The sequence below is a fragment of the Zerene cesonia genome, chromosome 24, assembly GCF_012273895.1.
Source record: "Zerene cesonia ecotype Mississippi chromosome 24, Zerene_cesonia_1.1, whole genome shotgun sequence".
Classification (NCBI taxonomy): Eukaryota; Metazoa; Arthropoda; class Insecta; order Lepidoptera; family Pieridae; genus Zerene; species Zerene cesonia.
In genome coordinates this window covers 4,323,913-4,343,394 of record NC_052125.1, presented here as the reverse complement: position 1 = coordinate 4,343,394, position 19,482 = coordinate 4,323,913, and the positions used below count along the sequence as shown (strand labels likewise).

General features: G+C 33.1%; 1 protein-coding gene across 1 annotated transcript in view; it reads right to left on the bottom strand.

Annotated features, from left to right (window-relative positions):
- The window catches only part of LOC119836377, an 86,036-nt gene that overhangs the window by 1,089 nt on the left and 65,465 nt on the right, over positions 1-19,482 (bottom strand). The gene's annotated exons all lie outside the window — the stretch shown is intronic.

Here is a 19,482-nt window from a genome sequence, read left to right as displayed (position 1 = left end):
TTTTTATAGGGTTTTATCAGAAAATATTTGCATTGAAATTGGCATTCGTTAATTACGGGTTAGCGTGTCGATATTATTAAATTAACAACTTCAAATGGTTGGTTGTGTTAGAAAGAATTACAATCTGAAGTAGAAGTAGTAGAAGACGACCGAGATAAATCTTTCTATTTCCCACACTGGATTTAACACTGCTTTACGGCGTCACGTTTATCCAAATATATTAGCTGCTACATTGTAATTATTGAGTTCATACAAAAAAAGGACATTTAAAATGAAAAAAAAAATGTGACATTTTCAGCACTTCATTAATTAAGCACGAATAGAAATTCGTTAACTATGCCAACTGACCTATACTTATATACAAAACATTGCAATTTATGGATAGTAAAACAAAATAGACCCTGAAAAAAAACTAATTTTCCTACCTTTACCTAGATCATTGAAAAAACTCAAACGTCTCCTGGTTAATCGCACAATCGACCCAATTGCACCCATATAGGCGCGTGCACATGTAGACCCGTAGCGCGCCCCAAAACCCGTCGGACCCCAAGCGCTTCCCACGTACCGCGCCGGGCCACGTGGTACGCAGATGTGCGCCGGCGCGGCCGAGTGTCCGCCCGTTCGTCGAGTTCGCAGACGCTGTGGGACTGGTTTTATACCCTGGCCTGAACGAGGCGTGTATGCACTGGGTTGGCACGGTGAGTGTCCTATCCACGACAATGGCTATCGACGACTCGTCCGGAGGAGACTACGGGGGCGAAGCCGCGTATCATACAAAGCTAGTATAAAATAAAATGAACAGTGAAAAAAAACGTGATACTTCTTCGTAAATAATGTAGAATAATGGGACCAAATGCCAACAATTTACTATCAAACACATAAAGAATCACGCCAATCGGTTGTAAACCCACAACAAACCCAAAATAAAAGAGAAATCTTTCAAATAGAAGGTTCAAGACGGAATAATGATCCTCCTGCTCTGTTTATGCGATGTGGGGTAAAAAAATTTAGTTAGTTACTCGATAATTACTGAACATTTTGAGAAATCGTGCAAGTTGTTTTGGAGTTAATAGTAACAAACGAACAAACTAAAAAGCTCTTAATAGTACGTATTACAGTCAGGCGAGTGTGTTGGTTATTTCTTTTGAAGTAGTTGTTCATTTATAAGCACAACAATATATGAAGAATTGCTGCAAACAAATATTACACTTATGGTCTTCAAAAAAAGGCTTCAATTCGATTGTACTATGTACATACATATCATAAGTTTAACACAAAATGGACAAATATATTCCTTTCAAGCAGCCAAACATTCAAATTTTCACGCTCATTAAGTAAAAATTAGAAAAAAAAAACAAACCGTGAGACTGTCCCCACAACATCCGAAAGCGCGTCACCCTACTGCAAACATGCTGAACACAATTCCAATCGGATAGACGTAAGTCCATCCGGGCTCATTCATACACGGCCTTTACAATTACCTACATACATGCATACATACATACAAATTAATATTTATTGCTGGAAGGATCGCAAAGATGTTTTGGACGACGATTTCGTTTTTTGACTTTAATAAAAGGCAGATATATAATACTAGGTACATTTCCGGGGTAAATAGTATACTATAGCAATTGGGAATAATGTAGCTTTCTTTTGACGAAAGAAATTTCACAATCGGACCTGTAGTTTCGGAGCCTTTAGGGTACAAACGAGTATAAAAACTCTTCCTCTTTATTATATTTGTATAGGTTACTAGCGGTTTCACCCGCGGAACCCGCAGACAAAAGCTAGTATTTCTGTAGCCCGTATGTTATATTGGTGCGTCAGCTACATCTTACCAATTATCATCAAAATCTGTTTAGCGGTTTTCTCGTGAAGGACTTAGAGACATCCATAGATTCTTACAAACTTTCGCGTTTATAATATTAGTATGGATGTATATTACTACTCAATGGATGTATGGATGGATGGATGGGTGGATGGATGTATTGATGTTTGATACTCTTTCACGCGAAAGCAGCTTATCGTTCCGTTGGAAATTTGGTACAGAGATAGATGATAGTCGGGATCAGCTCATAGACTGCTTATTAAAAGAGCAACTACAGAGTTTCTCGCCGGCTCATCTCTATAGAAACTGCCTGCCTTCTGAACTACGGTGGTAAATGTTAAAACTAGTCTAATGACGATTCAAAGAGTGCTTCTATAAGAATTCTAATTGAATAAATACATGTTTTCAGTTTTTTTAGTTTATCCGGGTATCACGAGAGCGACGCCGCGGGTTACAGCTAACACATAATAAACTCTGAGATATTGTAATTCATTTTTAAACATGGCGGCACGGAATCAACCAAAGTGGGCACTTACACGTTTCTGCCGAAATAGTACTATTCAAATTACACGATTTTTCTAGTGCGGCAATACAGAACAGCGCTAATTAAGCGCTCGCCGGCCATCTTGGGTCGTGACGTCACAGCATCGCAATTGGGGACAATGTGAATATATGATTACGATAGTTATTGTAAAGCTTGTGTGCGGTATATAGTGGCGCAGTGGTGGTGGTGTAGTTCAATTTGTGGATTGTTTATTTATCGAAATATACGATTTTTACTAAGAATACCATCGGTTCTGGTCCATTTTCAAAACGAAGGAGGTTCTTTCTATTCGACTGAATGTTTTTTTTTTCAAACTCAAACTCGAATGTCTGTTTACTCATTGAGACTTCATATAGAAGCACTTTTGAATCGTCATAACACAGTTTTAACATTTACCACCGGTTCGGGAATCAGTTTCTACAGAGAAGAGTGTTATAGAAAATTATTGTGGTTTGGTCCCATTTTAAAATGGCACCTCACCCAAAGGTGAATATTGTTTGTAGGAAATAATGTGACATAATTTTTTGTAGTAATTAATTGATAAACTATACAAAAATGGTAAACAACCAATCTATCTTTCCTTTTAATCATATCCAACTTTAAAAAAGAAGATGGTTATCAATTGATGTTTTTTAACTCCATAACTATTTTACTGGGTACATCGAACATTTGATTCTCATTTATATTAGCTGGTGTCTGCCCATTTAAATTTGGGCTTGGTCTGACAATTTGAAGGCGAATCAGATTCTTTAAAAAAATATATTTTATGCAACCACTAGCTCCATATCATCATTATGATACGAAATATTTAAACACACTTATGAAATGACGAATTTCCGATAGTGCTCATAGTACGTACAACTTTATCGTGTTATTACGAAATAATATAATTAGGCATGGAGATAAAACTAGAGTCAATAAGTGATAATGTTGTGTATATAACGATATTATAATTCATAATTGTAGACTCGAGTCTTTGTCCACGTATTTAATGGGTATGCATATGATGAAAACGTGTTTTATATCTCCCAAAAGTATATTAACCAATGCAGTAGAAAAAAAAACAGAAAAATATATGACATGTTTCAGGATTAATGCTTATTTGATAGTGTGTTGAAATCGTAATGCTGCAAATTTGAAATCTAGATACATCGTAACCATTAACGATTTAAAACAATGCTAATATTTGTAAGGATGTTCATGGATGTATGGATGTCTGTTACTGCGGAAACAGCTTATCGTATCGGTATAAAATTTGGAAAATAGATAGATGGCATAGATTATCGTTGGTTGCGTTAATAAAGCAACCATTACGTTATAGGTTATTTATGTAAATTTACATTGAAAAAAAAAACTGAAAGTGCAGCGTAATTCATGAGGTTATTTCAGTGGATTTTTAAGATAATGTTTAGAAATATATTGCTCGATCATAATTACTAAAGTGCAAAACGTTATAGCGCCCTAGCACAAGAAATAGATTTCAAATTACATAATTAAAAGTTATAGACAAAGCACATACCGTTTCCTCAATCACGAAAAATGTACGAAAAAAACAACGCGTCCGCTATCCCGCCAAAACTCGTGCAACGTTCTTGCTTCAACAGAATATCATCACTAATATTCATTTTAACCGATTACAATGTGAAATAAACACAAAAATCATGCAACAATGTTAAAATTAAGCGTTTGTCTGAAAAATTTCTCGTTTCAATGAAGTACGCGCAATGACTGACAGATTATAAAAATAGACTAGAACGAGGGGAGTTATGGCGGACGCATCGTGTAGCGGGTTAAGCGCTGTAAGAATGATTACGAATATTCATATTAAATTATAAGTGTTTCGATTCTCTACCTAGGGATTACTTACCTAATATTTATTGGGATTTTCATGTGTGTTTGAATTATTTTATCGTCATTCCTACGTAGTTTTAAGTACTTGTTTCATTTTGTACATATTTAGCTTGATTGATTTTTACATAGTCGTTTGTACATTTACAAACGACTTTACATAGTCATATATTATTATAAAAATTACATAGTGAAAGAAAGACTTAGCTTTATATATCTCGTTTTATATGTGCAAATATCATAAAGCTAACCGGGTGCCCCACCACGCGAGTGAAGTCGCAGGATCAAGTATTTAACATTGATAATTTAATATCGAGTTCTATTATGGCTTCCTGTAAAAATTAGAAGAGAAGGTAGCAGAACGTACGTAAACGTGCCTATCTAAAACTACAAACCTACTCAAAACCTTCCTTACTGTTTTAATAGTCATTAACAATTTAAATAAATTACCGTAATTAATATTTCTAATTACCATGTTATAAACCTCTTTGGTCACATTAACAAAACAAGTCAATTTTGAAAGCGCTGAAGCGCTATTCGCTGTCGTGATTATAATATCTGTCCGACCAATGGCGGTTGCGTGTTTTATGAACAATATTACGTAATGTTTTTATTATTAACTAGGTGTCGGCCATGACTTTCGATAGGAATTTATTAGCTGAAATATTGTTTCTCGGTTTCAGATGACTGATGAATTGTTTGAGCGTTTTTATAGACATGTGTACTATCCTATTATAACGATTCTTATAGATAATTTTGGCGCTATACGTATGTTGGAAACAACTAGATTATTAATATTAAAAAAATAACTTTTATTTAATATTAATAATCTAGTTTTATTAATATATGAATATGTGTCGAAATCGGACGATAGTATTTGAGTACAAAAGTAGACATTTTATTTTAATAATATTTCTATGATTAGTTAGTGTGTGCTGTTATAATAATTTAGTTTTTTGTAATCGTCATAATAAGCATTTAACATTTAAGGAAATTGTACAGTAAGAAATAAAGGCTAGTTAATTTATTTTATTATTGAAATAATCTACCTATTAGTGTAAAGCTGCAAAGTTTGTTTGTTTGAACGCGCTAATATCAGAAAAACTGGACCGATATCAAAAATTGTTTTAAACTTTGATATGTACATGGAACCTGAATGCTTATAGGTTACATATTATGTATCACAGGCGTTGTATGATATATTTCATATGTAATTTTAATTTGATAAGAAAATAATTCTAAAGTATTATCCTTTGTACGTTGAGTTGTATGTTGAGGAAAATATTACAATAATGTAAGTAATGTATAAAATGTCGACGAATATATTTTAATCTGTACAAAACGGGCCGCCATTTTGTTTTGTCTTTGAATAAATTATTGAAATACTTCTGTCATGTCGGCATATTTGTTAGACGTGCTTGTTCGAATTTCAAAATATAAATGGACTAAATTCAAATTATAATGACGGAAATTATAGGCCGAGGGGTGGATTCAAGTTTGATTAACTTATATTATGTAAGATATTATATTTTTATAAGTTTTAATAATATTTATTATCGTCACACAACATAATTGAAGACAATCAGAATTCAGAATATATCACAAATTAACATACGCTAGACTTTCAAGTCCTTTACATTTAATTCCAAATTAATTTTATGTAGTGGTAACATTTAAGCGAAATTAGAAACAGAGCTGCCAGCACAGAAAACTTTTGGAAGTTGAACATAGAAACACTTTCAAATGCCCCATGCTACAAGGAAAAGGTTTCACTTTAGTTGTTTGAACTTTTTTCGCGGCTTCCCTATCCAGGCCTTTTTAATCGAAATATATATCACTGCTAATTTCTTTAGACTATACAACACTATACTACACACATAATCCAACAATTCATACACTTTATTTAAATATTCCAACTCTACATGACTACACTCTACTTTGTACTAAGTACAATATTTGAAATAATATCCCATGACATGTTTATGTAGTATTTCCTTGTTTTAATTATACATTTAGAAAAATCAATTTTGATAAGGCGTTTCCCCTTGACCAAAGTCGCTGTAAAGTATACGAAACATTGTGATAAATAATGCTTTAATAAATAAATCGCATTTAAAACGCGTAGTATTAAATAATTAATCAATTTATAACGTCCACTGAACCTTCTTTACGAATGTTAGTACTCAAAACGAAAATAATAATTTTATGATATATACACATATCATCGAAACCACAACACAATTCATTCAATCAATTATCACGCTACATTGAATGCAATTAAATACTCATTAATGTTATTACACTACGAGAGCACGCAAAAAATTTCATTACATCTATTTATTTACATATAAAAACTAGTCCCATTAAAAAAATAATTAACTAAGCCCAACGCAGCGTGAAGTTAAAAATTTTCAGCGCTGGCAATGCTCAGCGTAATGCAAATACTGTGTCGGCTAAAAGGCAGTAATTATGCCCCTGGGTCCGCAACACGAGGGAAGCGGAAACCTGACCATCTGAGCAATTATCAAGTATTTAATTTGTACTATTTAAAAATTATACATATGTAAAATATAACGAAGATGAACTGGCTTATGCCTAAAATATTACTGATTCAAAAAAAATTGTGTGTGATTAATGTTCATTTACTTAAAGATAGCAGATTGATTTAATGCTTTAATACATTACATTTAAATCCGCAATCTGTGCGTACTAATATTTTCCAAATATACATTTAAATAAATAAATAAACATGTCAACTGCACATCCATTAAAACGCTATACTTATTCTAATTTTGAACCCCATTCAAAACCGTTCCAATTTCAAATCTACATTTCTAGTCTATGCAAAACGTCATTTTAAAAAAGGAATCATTTCTCCCATATAAAATAAATCAGTACACGCGCATAATCGCAACCTATCTCAGTCATATCACAAAAAGCATTTTAAGCCGAGTACACAGCTCGACCTACTTTCCCCACAATGAATATGATCTTTTAACAGTAGCTTTGTCTCCACAAATGTGCCGTGTGGGGATTAATGCACCTTTAGAGGTTTTCTGGAGCGGTGGATGAGACGAAACTCTGTGGAATTATGTTTCAGATCGGTTATAATCTGTATCCACTTTGGATATTGCTATGTGGGGGACGATCGATTTGATGAAAGTGCGCTGGCAGTAATCGTTCTCAATTCAAAAATAAAGTGATGTAGACTCGTTGGTTTAAAGTCTTTTGTATCACATCGCACAATATATCACACTAATATTATAAATGTGAAGGTTTGTTTTATTGTCCGTCAATCACACTGAAACTACTGAACGGATTTTGATGAAATTGGGTATACAGACAGGATATGAGTTAACTTGGGTGATAGGGTTTTTATCTCGATTAAGTGCTCCCAAAACAAGAATCTTGATCTTAATATCCGGGCGGAACCGGTACGAGGGTCTAGTTTAATCATAAAAACAATATTTTATAAGTAATATTCTATTGTAGTAGAGTATATTATTACTTTTATTTTAAAATAGTTACTTGATATCAATATGTCACAAAATATTTTATTCCCCTGACGGTTTCGGTGAAACTAAATATTGTCATTATGCTATGTCATTATGACAGGTTCACGCATAAAAGTATTATAAGTACATCGTTACAGTAAATTGAACGAAAAGTCATTAAAGTTAACTGTGAGTTAACCACACAACAAAAGAGAGCAATGCTATTGGTATCCCCTAAAGATAATATCAAGCAGTTATTGATTCAGAATATTTAATTAAATTTGAACCAATTTCCAATTAGATAGCAGATTGACAATCGGCTCTCGGTTCACAACGGGAGGGTACAGACTATAAAATATTATGACAATTTAATCTATGCCAGCCACAGACTATGGACATATTATTTAATCTGTGGCACAGTAATTGTTTGTCTAACCAATAAGCTTCCGTCAAAGGCTAGGTATTTGCGCATAACCTAAGAGCTATGCGTTTATTGCGGACCTAGGCTGCATGCAGTAGGCAAGATATTGGATGGCTCGTCTGGTAGACGTGGATTACGTACCTATTACGAAATTTATTTATGTAATTTTCACTTAAATATTTTCTCAAAACCACCTGATATTTCCTTCTCTTGTGCATTTCAGATTAATACAAATTTAAATCATATAATAAACAACTAACATTAAAAACTCCAAACCATAAAAAAAGGACTCATCTAAAGGTATACCCAGCCGAAACTCCAAGGCAACAATTTGAGAACCATTAAAGACGATTCAAAATGTAATTACAAAATTGAGAACCTTTTTGCATTCGGTTAATAGACAAATCTAGCTAAATATAACGGGGATAATATGAAACAGCGTTTAAAACCATTTTCGTGAAAAACCACAGTACAGCTAGCTACAGACGAAATTTAATTTAACTCGCAGATGTTATATTAAAATACCTGTATTATGATAATAATGGTGGACTTACACTCGCGGCGAGGCGCCATTTTGTGTTATGAATTTTTTAATAGCATTACATCTAGGAATAATAGAGTTATCTATCTATTTTAAAAGAGACTGACGAAGTGGTTAATGTTGACAGTGAAGAATTAATGACATTAAAGGAAATACTTAATAAAGTAATACGTCATTAACTTATTAAGTATTATTAATTTTCTTAATATTTGCACACCCTAACTATGGGTAGATTGTATTTGCCGCAGAATATTGTGATAAAAATCGATTGTTATAATAATTTGTATCTATATTCTTGCGAATAAATATAATTTGATTTTTTTCAAATATAGTCGAAACTGCTGCTACAGTCAGCTATATCTTTGCCCTTAGGTCAAAATAAGTTTTCATGGTATAATTTTTCATCTCCTATTTAGTTCTTTCTTATCGGATTCCTATCGTATCGTAGTAGGTATCAGCATGCGAAATTTTAACCCGAATCGCTCAGAATTTTGAGGTGGTTTATATATTCTATATTAATAATGTAAAGCTGAACCGTTTACTTGTTTGAACGCGCTAATATCAAGAATTACTGTACCGATTTAAAGAATTCTTTCAGCTTTGCTATGTCAAAGCACTCTGAGTACTATAGGCGATATACCACAGACGAAGCCAGGATGGACCGTTAGATATAATATCTGTTATAATATAATTTCGTAGTTATTATTTAAACGCTATTCTTATGCCAACCCTAAGGAACTGCTTAGGATCTAGCTGACAGCGCCAGGTTCTGTCACATGCTGAATTAAATTCTTTCTGGTTCTGTTGGACACGTAATTGTCTGTTTTTAATTATTATAGTTATTATTAGGTTTTTTTTTTTTATTTCCCGCGTCCTCACCGCTTCAATAGATATTTTTTTTCTGCTTTCATTCAAATATTATGTAAAATATATGAAATTGTTCAAATAATAATTAATTAGTCAACAAAGGATGCCTCAGCGACAGCCAAGCCTCTATGAGAGTGCAGGAGAAGCTTATAATTAAATTCCTCCCACCCCCTTTGTAAGGTAACAGGCGTCTTGTTACTGGTCTACTGTTTTTATTGGTTACTAGCTTTCCGCCCGCGGCTTCGCCCGCGTGGTATTCGGTTATATCGCTGTCATCTCCCCATTTCAACTGCTTATATAAATATAATCTATGGCTGTGAATGACATTGACATTTGCTACTCGCGTTTTTTGAAATTTGCAAAATTAAATGTACATTTTTCAATATTTCTGAGATATTTTCTTAATTTTTTTCCGTAAGAACCTTCTCCTAATAATAACAAATACAACAAAAAAAGAATTAGTGAAATCGGTCCAGCCATTCACGCGTGATGCCGTGACCAAGGAAAACGGGTTTCATTTTTATATATATAGATGACATTTTTTAATCGAGGCGATTGAAGTATCCTTCTGTCAATTGACTTCAAGAAATAAGCTACAAAATAAGGTTCGGCTGTGTTTTTATGCGTTTGTTATAACGTTTAACTAGGTGAACTGATTTTTATGATTCTTTTCATTTGATAGCTTGTGTCGTTTAATTTAAAAAGTCCCATTTAATCTAGTAATTTGAAGGCGGTATAGTTTTTGTTGAAAATAATTATATAAATTATATTAAAGCTTAGCTGTAATATAACTCCTCAATATTTTTGATCACGATTTATGAAGCACTAGCTGCACCCAGTGGTTTCACCCGTGTAGGTCCGTATCCCGTAGGAATATCGGGAAAAAAAGTTGTCATGTGTTATTCCAGTTGTCCAGCTCTCTACGTACCGAATGTCATTGCAATCGGTTCAGTAGTTTTTGCGTGAAAGAGTAACGAACATACAAACCACCGCATTTATTATATTAGTAGGACTACCCCATACATATACAGCCAATGTCACCCGCTTTCTAATGGTGCAAGAATTTTTCAAATCTATGCAGCGGTTTTTGTGTGAAAACATTACAAACATACAAATGTATTCTCTTTCTAATATCAGTCTAGATATAAGCAATCTAGTATCTAATACGCAGTAATGTTTTCACCTAATTAAACGTTTATACAAAATCAATAAGCACAATGGTATAATAACCATAAACGCCTAAGCCCATAAGGGTCGGACCACATTACGCACCGGAGGTAGATACCGCTGGGCCTAAACGCGCTGTGCGGACAGGCCCTTCCGGCTTAACAGTTCGCCATTAACTAAATTGTGGTTTTAACCGATTTTAAACGGGTTTTATTATCAGTACGAGATTTTGTGGGTTTGTTGATTATTTCATGTAGGTATTCACGTGTTTGTGGTAATTAGTTTGTTTTTTAATAAAAGGGAAATAATCTTTTTAAAAACGCTTTTATTAGCTTCACCAGTTGTATGTAACCAACTCCTTTAGACTCGATTTTGACCCACTTACTTTAGAAAAATTTAATCAATATACTGTTCCTATATAGATAACCAAATGGTTCCTGAGATAAGCGTTTTCATACAAACTCTTGAGCGTCATACGATCATACGATAATATTATAAATAACTAGCGTTCCGCTTGCCGGCTTTGCCTGTGGTACAAATATTATAGCCTTCTTCAATAACTAGGCTATCTAACACTGAAAGAATTTTTCAAATCGGGCCAGTAGTTCCTGAGATTAGTGCGTTCAAACAAACAAGCAAACTCTTCAGCTTTATAATATTAGTATAGTTACTACGAATCTATATATATATATATAAATGAAACCCGTTTTCCTTAGTCACGGCATCACGCCTGAATGGCTGGACCGATTTCAGTAATTCTTTTTTAGTTGTATTTGTTATTATTAGGAGAAGGTTCTTACGGACAAAAATATTAAGAAAATCTCTTAGAAATATTGAAAAATGTACATTTAATTTTGCATATTTTAAAAAACGCGAGTAGCAAATGTCAATGTAATTCACAGCCATAGATTATATTTATATAAGCAGTTGAAATAGGGAGATGACAGCGATATAACCGAATACCACGCGAGCGAAGCCGCGGGCGTAAAGCTAGTTTCAAATAAAGAAAACCTTAAGAGACATCTCAAATAAAGCAAACGATTTTCCCTTTGATTCATTTAGTTACATTCAAACATACAACGCTAATCACACATTTTAACTTCCATACGACTTTACTTACATCAACCGTTTGTATGGATGTACGTCGCTCTTATACGCAGAATATGCTGAACGTATTTATATAAAATTGTCCATGAAGAAAGGCCCGGATTACTAACTAATATGGTTAATGCGAAATACATAATGTAAAAACGCGTTTAAATCTGTTTAAAAAATCGTTAATTTTTCAACGTAGTGAAACTCAAAACATATAATACATTTCCCTGTAAAAATATTTGAACATAGTCAATATAGATTTAAAAAGGTCTAGGCGTATTACTTACCTCAGTATTTAAATTAGGAACACGTGGTCAGTACCTGAAATGAGATAATAATAATTAGTTACTGAAATAAACATCGAATATAAGCTTCATACCATACTGCCTTCTAAAGCTTGTATGTACTGCAGTTCCTTTTAATTTTTTCTATAAAATAATGGTAAAGATGATTAAATGTGGCCTAATCACCATATCCTATCAAACACAAAATAATCACGCCAAATGAACATCCACAGAGCAACAAAAGAAAAAAAAAACACGGGCGAATTGGGTACCTCTTTCATATTTGGGATCGTCGGTTAAAACTAACGAAAAAATAAGTTTTAACAGAAAGAAATGATTAATCATATAATATTTTATACATCGGCGGTCGACTGCTCTCCAAATATATATCTTCTTAATATATATAAATCTCGCGTCACAATGTTTGTCCTCAATGGACTCCTAAACCACTTTACCGATTATAATAAAATTAGCACACCATGTGCAGTTCGATCCAACTTGAGAGATAGGATAGTTTTTATTATAATTTAAATTACAATAAACAACTACCCGGGCGGAGCCGGGGCGTACAGCTAGTGTATATATATAACATTAATATATTCATCTGAAAATGCATATAAACTGTAATATTCAAATACTTGAAAGCTCACTATTCTCAATTCAAATTGAGATTTATGAAAATGTACGCAAAACCGGGAAATGTACCTTAAACAACCAAGATTAAAATCCACATTAACATTCGACATTACCTTTGCAAATTCCAACAAAGACAACCGGTTTGATCCGGCCAGCTATCCGGTTTCAACCAGCTATATCCGGCCCCGAACTGTCAATGACGCTCCACGTTTAAGAGCCGGGTTGTTTTTCATTATACTACCTCTTTTAATCAACGTTATTTTTAGTCTGTGTTTAAAATAATGAAACGCGGCAAAAATGAATGTTTAATTATCGGGGTTTTCTTTTAATTTGTAGTTTTAATGATGATATCTGTTTCGTTTTTTTTTTGCCCCGACCGCGAGGCCATATTGTTTTTTATGGAGTATATATTTTTTCGCTTTAACAAGGTGGGAAGTTGATTTTTAAAATTTCCTTGGCTAGAATGTTTTGAAATGCCGGGCTTGTGGAAGTTTATTTGAATGGTTGGTTATTTTATATTCTGCGAAGAGTGAAAACATTTTGTGGTTGCCATAGCGACGCCATTTACCAGTACGAAACCACCTCTATAATGGACTAAGAGCTGATACAGTACGGTATTGATGACGATTATAAAATACTAGCTGCGCCCCGCGGTTTCACCCGCATAAGTACATATCCCAAAGGAATATCGAGATAAAAAGTTGCCTATATGTTATTCCATTTGTCCAGCTATCTACGTACCAAATTTCATTGCAACCGGTTCAGTAGTTTTTGCGTGAAAGTGCGACAAACACACACACATCCTTACAAACTTTCGCATTTATGGGATACGGACTTACGCGGGTGAAACCGCGGGGCGCAGCTAGTTGTTCAATATAACGTGAAGGTAGCTAGAGCTATGTTTAACAATAAACTAACTCGATTGTATTTCAATGGGACTATATGGAAAGCACCAACTACAAAAAATCATCGAAATCGCTTCATCCAGTCAAAAGTTCTGAAGTAAAAAGAAAAGAAGTCATATGAGACCTTTTTATGGAGTCTTTTGAAAAAACATATTATTATAATTTATATCCTATATAACTACAGAGTTCCACACTGTCAGAACTATTTGTAAACAATTTATTTTATATTTTGATGCACTAAGAGCGACTCTAAATATTTGCGATTGATCTCAGAATTTTTAAATAAATCACGGCGGTTGTATAATTTTAATCATCCGTTAATTAATGAATATCTAGTTTTTGCGCGGCCTGCATCTAGGTCATTGATAAATAGGAAATACAGATTGCTTGTAGAAGATATACTTGACTTAGCTTTGAATTGCTTAGGAATCCAAGTTACACTTATTCATTAACGATGTTATGAAAATCTTTTCACATTTTAATTTTATAATTTCACTAGCGCTACCCGCGGCTCTGCACGCGTTAAGTACGAAGTAGTTTATAGATGTTATTATACATATAAACCTTCCTCTTGAATCACTCTATCTATTTAAAGCCCCATCAAAATCCGTTGTGTAGTTTGATATATCTAAAATCTATATATCTTTAAGCATACATACAAACATACGTAGAGGGACAGATGTGGGAAGCGTCTTTGTATTTTATACCATATATAGTTCGACTTTTGACTTCAATATTGTATGTCAAAACTAGATACACCCGTTTTATTAAAGGAAAATGTTGGTTCGGTTTGTATAAATGTAAATGAATCGTTTGAAACAATAACCTCAACATAGAATTCGCAAACAAAACCACAACTACGTCACGACTTTCAGCCGGTTGTAACCGGATATAAGCGGATGGTTTGGTTGCGTATAACCGGTTTGCTGTGCCACAAACTGAGCGTTTTTGGTATACTTCGCTGGGAAATTATAACACTTTGTATTTTTTATTCATGTCTGGGCTATACATAAAAACTAGCTGACCCGGCACAGCTTCCTGAAAACCGAAGAACCACTTTTAAATATTTATAGATAATTATATATTCATATAGACAATAGAATCAATACTAACAATATATAACTAAGTTTGTATGAACAAGCTAACCTCAAGAACTATTGGACCGATTTGAACAATCTTTCAGTGTCATATAGTTCGTTAATGGCAGAAGACAAATACAAAACATTATGTACCGAAAACTGCGGGGCATAGTAAGTATTGTGGTTTAAAAATTAATGTGAATGTTTCTAAGTCAAATATAAAAACGGTTGGGATGATGGAAGGAAGTGAAATAAGGAATATTTGTTTCAAAATCATCAGCCCATATGTGTTCCCACTGCTGGGACACGGGCCTCCTATGAGGGTTCAAGCCATAATCCATCACGCTGGCCAAGTGCGGGTTGGCAGATGTCACATGTCGTCGAACTTTTGTTTCTTGGACATGCCGGTTTCCTCTAGATATTTTCCTTCACCGTTTTAAGCAGTGGTGAGGTTATCTACATGTGCAGATAAATTGAAAAATCAATTTATTTACCGCGCGCTCGCCCGGTCTTGAACCCCCACTTATCTATTTTGAAGTCCGAGGTTCTCACCAATTAGCCACTGATTCTGTTTTCTAATAGCTTTTTAAATAATAAATATTTATTTTTAAATATTTAATACTATATATCAATAAAAACCTACAAGATTCGTACAAATGCTGTGTTATGTCGTTTCAAAATAAAATACCTAAAAAAAAACATATAGTATCTAGGATATAGAAAGAACTAAGTATATTTAATTTATGTCTACGAACCCTAAAAGTAAATAACAAAATTTGCTCTATTAAATCCCTCAAAGAATGGGATAACAAAGAGGATTATATTAATCCAGCCGCCATCTTTAAAGATTAATTCATGAGCACTTTATAATTTGTTTAAATATTATGTTATTTAAGCCACATTACTGTTTCCCCTCCCTCAGAATAGTTAGATTTATGTAAGTTAGCAACCAACTGCAAAAAAGGTGGAGGTACTAAATAGATTTTTTGTGTTTATCACCTCAGAGCTTATGATTGGGTGAACTGATGTTGATTTGTTATTCGAAAATTTAAACATTCGAAGTTTTAAATATACTAGAGGTTTAATTTTTAGTTTTATAGCATGGAAATGCTTTTTTATAAATTAGAAATTTTTAAAGAATAGAAAAAATCTGATCACGAGGCAGGATTCGAACCTGCGTTTCTTGCCTAACCGTAGCAACGCCTAGCCTCTCGGCCACCCGTTTCAAAATTTCTAATATACTAGAGGTTGTCTGAAATTAAATGAAAAAAAATTAACTCCAAAACGATTATATCACCAGTAGAAGCTACATGATTCCACAGTGACATTGGCTATGATTAACCCAACCCGGGGACAGAGACTAGTCCTACAATATTGCAGTAGAAGTAAGGGCGCAAAATAAAGGGTTAAAATCGAACGAAACTTGAACAATAAGCAAGTTTCGATTATTGAAATTCTGGTTCAACGACGTTTTTAAGTTTAACGACTAATTGCTCAGATCGTCAAGTTAACGGGAAATATTCGGATTGAATATATTTTCAATAAAAACTGGCAAACTTTACCTCCGCTTCGAAATTCGTTTAAATTTCGTACGGCTCTAATGAAAAAACCGTTATATTGAAATCCTATTCATTAACAGCTTGTGGTTGGCTCTAAAAATGGTTTAAAATAGAATATTTTATACTAATTATTAACTTAAGCCCGCGGCTTTGCTTGGTATTGTGATAAAACTATGTGCTAATCTATATCTATCTCCGAGCTTTATTTTTTCTGGATCTGATTAGCTGTTTTTTACGTTCACCGTCACAAACTTTTACATAATATTAATAGGATAGGTTAGTTTCTTAGATACCTTTTGCGATCAAAAATTTAACATATTAAAATATTCTTTATTACGCTACGGAAAAAATGCGTAATTAATTAACGCAAAACTACTTCATTATTGTGTACTGGATTTAAATAAAATTATATCCATATGGGATACAATAGGCAATGCACCCGTTTTTACCATAATGATGCATTTCCTTTATTATTTCATATGAATGTTACATATAAAAGGTTAGACTCAAACGTCGTTCACAAAAAAGGTTCCATAGCCTCTTATATTAAAAAAAAACAAAGCATAAGGGCGGGCGCGGGAACGCGCAGTCAATGGCGACAAATATTAAAATGTATTGTATTCGAACAAGTCTGGATTTGAATATCTTTAATCTTTTCAAATTGTAAAGACGTCGAACAATATCTGGAGCATGTTTTAGAATAAATTCCAGCTGGTGGGCTTATTGAAATGTAAATAATTTTATCTTTTGCCCGTTGGAGCGCGCTTAATCCTTTCTATTCGATACTAGATGGCGCTATGAGATTATGGTACGGTTCTAGACAAAATAAGTTTCGTTCAGTATTGACTTTTATCGTTTTAAAAATTCTTTATATGAATTTTTAGTTTGTTACTTATTCGAGATAAAAAATTCTGAATCGAATTTGAAGAATATTCGTACACTTTCCATAGGATAATTTTCTAACTTAAATTTATACAGGCTACCTTTAACAGTATAGTGATAAAGAGAAAATCTGCAAGCTTAAGCTAAAACAATGCGGATGTACAATAAAGCAGATTTTTTTTTATTTTAATAAGTCTATTAACTCATTAATATCATTGGGTTATTAGAGTTAAACTGAAAAGTTAGAAGATTGATTAAAAATATATATTTTTACTTGATGTAAATAAAAGAGGTAAATATAACAATGAATCAAATAACATCAAATTAACTTGTTCCACGTTTTTTTACTTAATATAATTTGAATAATTTATCATATTATTATATATCTCGTTTTGAAAATCTTTAATTTATAAAAAAAGGTGTGAATATAATTTATTGATACAATTATTTACTGAAATCTAAACATGTAATACTAATGAAATTATCCGCTGGGAGGCGTATATCACCTTAAATGGCGAGAAACGGGAGGGTAAATTTGACATTTAACGTTTATAAATGTCAGTTTTGACAGCGAAATGTCAGATTTTATGTAACCTGCACAGATAACATAGAAATTGGTGAGGCAACGATTCTTCGCTTTAATAAAGATTATTTGTGATTTTTTTATAAATATTAATATGATAGAAATATTTTACTAACTAGAACAACGACAATTTAAATTGTACTGCACAAAATGCACCAGCTTTCAACCAAAAATGAATCATCTGAATCGTTTCACCCATTGTAAAATTCTGAGCCGACAAATCAATAAACAAAAACATACTTACAGTCGAATTGATAACCTCCTCCATTTTCATGAAGTGTGACAATTTTTTTTATTGTATATTAGATTTGGTTCCACATTAAGGTAGCTACGACACAAAATAAAAAATGATGTCTTTGTCTGTCCACAGCCTAAAGAATTACGTACAACCTGATTTGAAATACAATACGATATACATTAATAACTCTAATAAAAGGACATTACTATAAATATACATGTTTGTTTATTTATTAAACACACAAATATCTCATAATTCCCATACAAAATGGAGCGTCAATTAATACCAAAAATGAGGTATAAACTCCATTATAACACAATCGCACTCCACAAGACGTCTCCGCTTTAATCAACATTCGCCAAAACTTAAGTTTTGAACTTTAGCTCCATCGATATAACTTAACATAAATGGGTAACTTTGAAACTATGCGAATAGTTGGATGGTTCGCGTATTTGATAATAGCGCCATCTACCGTCGGACGGCGTTAGCTTATTTATGGCTCGCATATTTCGGATGCCGCGCGAATAAATTCTTCGTGTATGATCAATAATGCAATTATTTACAGGTGTTTGTGTGAAAAAGCTTTGTTATACGATAGTTAATAGATTCTAGGCAAGTTTTAGTCTAGCTTTTCTCAAGAACTATGTTGTGAAAGCTAAATAGCGTACCATGATTTTATTCTGTTGCTTTGATTATCTGAAGTAAGGAGTTTGTAATAACGATAGAATCAATATGAACGTATGGGTTAATCCTGAAATAGGCAACTACTATACAGCATAACTACATTTATCTCACAATCCCATTTTTATCTCGCAGCGAAAATGCTACAGCAAAGTATGTTTGTTACAATAAAATGTGATTTTCGAGTAAAACACTGTTTAATGTTTTATGTTTACGTCATTGTTTTTTTGTTAAGGATAAAATAAAATAAGTATTGGGGAAAATTTATGTTTAGTATTTTTCAGAATACATAGAAGTGATATTTAAGTACTATAAAAAAATTATATTTATGTTCTAACAGTAATATGTACATTCAAGCATGCTCCATTTTTTTATATTATGTTGGTAGTCTATAAACGAAGTACAAACAATTAAGCAAATGTCAACGAGGCAAAGGCGGGAAATCGTTTGACATTTCACGCTTGGGCGCGAAAATACTGTAGTTTTTTTTTTCATAAATCATATGTCAACGTTATTGGGCCACCTTCTTGGTTTTATGTGTTATTATAATCAACTTTTTTAATGCGACATTCGTTGATGCTAAAATGTATGCATTGATTTTTATTAATTTAAGAGTAAATCTAGACTGCTACTTGTATTTTGTTTGCTACACCTATAGGCTACTTTATTGATATGAATCCATAAATCCTACATACATTCACTTTCGCGTTTATAATATTGTTTGGCAAACATTTCATGAATTTTATTTTTTATATGTTTTGATACCTTTTTCACAAAAATATGGCTCAGTCACTCCTTCATAGCTAACACCCCACCAAACCATCACTGAA